This window comes from Cibotium barometz, chromosome 2, assembly GCF_041138505.1.
Source record: "Cibotium barometz isolate CiBa-2024 chromosome 2, ASM4113850v1, whole genome shotgun sequence".
NCBI classification, from domain to species: Eukaryota; Viridiplantae; Streptophyta; class Polypodiopsida; order Cyatheales; family Cibotiaceae; genus Cibotium; species Cibotium barometz.
Window position 1 is genome coordinate 50,651,379 of NC_141047.1, and position 5,578 is coordinate 50,656,956.

Below are 5,578 nucleotides of genomic sequence, written 5' to 3' on the forward strand. Positions count from 1 at the left end.
ATAAAAGTAACACCTTTATAATTAAAAAACAATCTTTTGTGCATACTTCTATGCATGAAAATAATACTTTAGAATATGGAAACCATAAGGATTACTCTTTTAGATAATAAAAGATGAAGTTTATTTCACTCATTTCTAAAAATTTTGCCATAACCTCCTTTGTATGGCTGACCATTTTTTAATTTTTAAGTCTCTAAAATTAATTAAAAATGCACCAAGAGTATTGAAATTATTCTAAAGTAAACATGTTTCTACTTATATAAGACAAACATTATAAAAAACTTGACTTTAATCATTAATCATTTACCTAGGATAGAGAATGGTTGTATTTACTAGAGAAGAGAGGGGAATGCCTTTTGCAATGAGGCATAACATCATTTAGAGAAGACAAATATCATAAAAAACCATAAAAGAATGGAAAAGAGAAGAATCTCCGAATTACATTGATAATTTAAGAGTTTTCCTTTGGCTTGATGGTTTGAGGGTTCTACTCTTGTTTGGAAACAAGAGTGGCCACCAATCTTTTGGAAGAGGGAAGGTCAAAAACTAATGAATTATGAGTAAAATTCATTGTTTTTGGCACTTGGGAGAGGCAGGTTAACAGTGCAAAAATACTATTAAGTTTCAACAAAGGGGAGGGCTTCTATTTATAGGAAAAAGTGAGCCTCTAACCAAGCAAACTGATTCTAGAATTTTCCAGATCAGTTTGGTCAATTTTTGACCATTTTTAGGTCAATTTTGCTCACTTTTTGGATCTAGTTGAAACAGGAGAGAGGAGAGATAAAAATATCTCATTATTTGTGGGAGTTTAAAACTCATTCAAACATGTGAAATAGGCGCCCTCTTCATGAGGGGAATTTTCCCATGCAGAGGTGTCAAAAATGCATCATTTCACCTAAATATCTCTCTTTTTTAACTATTAACCTTGTCCTTAGTCAACTCTTCATCTTATGTGAGTATTTACTCATTTTTGGGAGATTTTTCTTTTATTCTTCTATTTATCTCCTCCCTACATTTGGATGAATCTTATTGGTCCATAGGAACCTTAATCTAAAATTTCAAAAAAATCTTCACCCCCAGGATAATGCCTCTTGAACACATTATACTTAATTTCTAATGCACCTTCTGAAAATCTTTTTGAACTTCTGTTTCAGGGAAACTTATTTTAATAAGATGAGGTATTTTTCTATCCAAAAATATTAAAAATCTGAATAACCACTCTCTAGAAGATTTTCTCTCTCTGATAGAAACAAGATCTTTTATATTTCTGAAGAGGGAATTGATTACAGGGGAAGATACTGGACATCTCATGAGGGGATGGGGGAGGAATCTCATGAGGGGATGGGGGAGGAATCTTACATTCTACCCCACTTAAAAAACGCGAGATGTCCTCATCTCGCAGGTGGAGTATGATCTTTTTCATCTTCTTCTTCTTCTTCAATCACTTCCAGCGTTACTGCCTTGGAAGTGGACGGCTGATTTGGGAACAACTCTCTTTGACTTCCCCTATTCTGAAGTGGAGGTCTTGCATTACTTTGGATTGAAACTGCAGGTTGGATAGAGGGTCTACCTCTAGGATTTCCCTGCTTTTGGCGGATAGAACCCTGATTACTCTGGAAGGAAGGGGCTAGAGTCTGGAATCATGACCCCTGTTTTCCTTGCCCTGAAAACCTTGATCCAAAAGGAGTTGGGCAATCCATACTGCGATGACCAAATCCTTGATAGTTATAGCATTTCACTCTCTTGTTCAAGGGTGGAACTTCTGAAGTTGAAATCCAGGGAATTGAGTTTCGAGAAAAGGACATTCCTAGAAGAAATGTCCTTTTCTCGAAACTCAATTTCTAGGTTTTGTCTCGGGTACTAGGGAAAAGAGTTCCCAGGCCCCCTAGTCGGAATTTCAAGCAAATTTAACGCTAGTCACACCACTTACACACCCAATATGAAATTGCCTTTTTCTCAGCATCAGCTATCTTTAAAACAATTCTTTAATGAAACCATTGTGTCACTGATCATAATCCTCAACATCTCTGGTTGAATCCTTATTTCCAATCATTCCTTCATCGGTGTACTTATGGCATCATTGGCAACCAGAACGCTCACCACCTATTCACTCGGGGGTCTTTTCAATAGTTCCTAGCTCATAGTAACCGGCAATATATTCACATATAAAGATCAAGATGGAATCCTAGTTGAAGATCAGCAAGATCAACCAACAGATCCATATAAGAGAGCTATGGACTCATCAGTTGAGGACCAGCAAGGTCAATCAACCAGATCCATACTCGATTTCAGAAAACAACTCTTACTCCTTGTTCCAATATCTTCCACAACGCACGTGTGGGTATCTTCGGCGACCCAGAGCCCGAGCATCGTATGGTTAGCACCCTCTAGGATCCTTCGCAGGTCACCTAGCGCTTCACTCATAGGCCGCTTCTTCCTTGGTCCCTCATCCACCGTACCGGAAGCTCACCATTTAAATCGAACCGAGACTGAGCAAGACCTCGGCCGACCTTGCTACACGAGACGTCCTCCGTTGACTCTCCGTCAGTTGTTGCAGTAGGTAGGTCTCCACGACCACATACTCAAGACAGTCAAAATGCTTCCCCAGCATTTTTGACATAAAACAGTCATTTGCAAACAGTTCACAAATACAGTTTCAATAATGAACTCACATCTTTCCAGATTGTTCCACATCAATCCATATTACTTAATCCAAATCCAAATCATATGTGTATCCATTCTTGACCAGATACATCATTTTCCATCCCATCACAATATCAGATTCATTCACTTCGCATAACATCCATTCCTATCTTTCTTAATTTACATTACGTCTCATCACTTCCATTTCTCATTACATCTCATTCGTTCAGATCTTGTATTATTCATTCACATTTTGATTCACTTGACATCTCATCTCATCCATTCGCTCATATCGACTTCATATCCATTCACATTCATATTTGCATTCATTATTCCACATACACATCCACATTCGTACATCTACATTCACATCTACATCCATACATCCATTTTCACATCCACATCCACATCCACATTCATACATCCACATCCACATCTACATTCATACATACACATTCACATTCACATCCATACATCCATATCCACATTCCACATTCATACTTCCATATCCACATTCCACATTCATACATCTACATCCACATTCTTACATCCATATCCACATTTACACATCCACATTCACATTCACATACATCCACATCCACATTCCATATCTACATCCATACATCCATTTCCACATACATCTTTCCTTTCACATACATCCTTCACATACATACATCTACATCATTTCTTTCACATACATATAACTACGTCCATTCTCTCACATACATATATCTCCATCTATTCCTCGTTCATTTTCATCTATCTGATTCGTTTCACATCCTCGTATCTATTTATAGAATACAAGAGAATTCTTATTTTTGCTATAAGATTTCTTTACACATCTATTTATGCATAAATTCCATTTTAAGGAGAATAACACTTTCAAAATAAAAATCAATCTTTTATGCATCTTCCTATGCATAAATTCATTTTAAATGAAAATGACACTTTTGAATTAAAATTCAATCTTTTATGCTTCTGCTTATGCATAAAATCAAAATTGATGAAAATAACTCTTTTGAACTAAAAATAGATTTCTTTATGCATCTTTCTATGCATAAAATCAAAATTGATGAGAATAACACTTTTGGATTAAAATAAATTCTTTATGCATCTTTCCATGCATAAATCTAATTTAGTAGGAATTACACTTTTAGAATAAAAGAATTTTTCTTATGCATCCTGTTTATGCATGAAATCATTTATGATGAAAATCACACTTTTAATATAAAAAAATATCTTTTATGCGTATGTTTATGCATACAATTCATTTATGATGAAAATCACACTTTTAATATAAAAAAATATCTTTTATGCACCCATTCATGCATAAAAATCATCTATGATAAAAGTAACACTTTTATAATTAAAAAAATAATCTTTTGTGCATACTCTTATACATGAAAATCAAATATGATAAAAGTAACACTTTTATAATTAAAAAAATATCTTTTATGCATACTTCTATGCATGAAATTCAAATATGATAAAAGTAACACTTTTATAATTAAGAAAATATCTTTTATGCATACTTTTATGCATAAAAATCAAATATGATAAAAGTAACACTTTTATAATTTAAAAAATAATCTTTTATGCATACTTCTATGCATGAAAATCAAATATGATAAAAGTAACACTTTTATAATAAACAAAATAATCTTTTATGCATACTTCTATGCATGAAAATCAAATATGATAAAAGTAACACTTTTATAATAATAAAAATAATCTTTTATGCATACTTCTATGCATGAAAATCAAATATGATAAAAGTAACACTTTTATAATAATAAAAATAATCTTTTATGCATACTTCTATGCATGAAAATCAAATATGATAAAAGTAACACTTTTATAATTAAAAAAATAATCTTTTGTGCATACTTCTATGCATGAAAATAATACTTTAGAATATGGAAACCATAAGGATTACTCTTTTAGATAATAAAAGATGAAGTTTATTTCACTAATTTCTAAAAATTTTGCCATAACCTCCTTTGTATGGCTGACCATTTTTTGATTTTTAAGTCTCTAAAATTAATTAAAAATGCACCAAGAGTATTGAAATTATTCTAAAGTAAACATGTTTCTACTTATATAAGACAAACATTATAAAAAACTTGACTTTAATCATTAATCATTTACCTAGGATAGAGAATGGTTGGATTTATTAGAGAAGAGAGGGGAATGCCTTTTGCAATGAGGCATAACATCATTTAGAGAAGACAAATATCATAAAAAACCATAAAAACCATAAAAGAATGGAAAAGAGAAGAATCTCCAACTTACATTGATAATTTAAGAGCTTTCCTTTGGCTTGATGGTTTGAGGGTTCTACTCTTGTTTGGAAACAAGAGTGGCCACCAATCTTTTAGAAGAGGGAAGGTCAAAAACTAATGAATTATGAGTAAAATTCATAAATTGTTTTTGGCACACTTGGGAGAGGCAAGGTAACAGTGCAAAAACACTATTAAGTTTCAACAAAGGGGAGGGCTTCTATTTATAGAAAAAAGTGAGCCTCTAACCAAGCAAGCTGATTCTAGAATTTTCCAAATCAGTTTGGTCAATTTTTGACCATTTTTAGGTCAGTTTTGCTCACTTTTTGGATCTAGTTGAAACAGGAGAGAGGAGAGATAAAAATATCTCATTATTTGGGAGTTTAAAACTCATTCAAACATGTGAAATAGGCGCCCTCTTCATGAGGAGAATTTCCCCATGCAGAGGTGTCAAAAATGCATCATTTCACCTAAATATCTCTCTTTTTTAACTATTAACCTTGTCCTTAGGCAACTCTTCATCTTATGTGAGTATTTACTCATTTTTGGGGGATTTTTCTTTTATTCTTCTATTTATCTCCTTCCTACATTTGAATGAATCTTATTGGTCCATAGGAACCTTAATTTAAAATTTTGAAAAAAATCATCACCCCCAA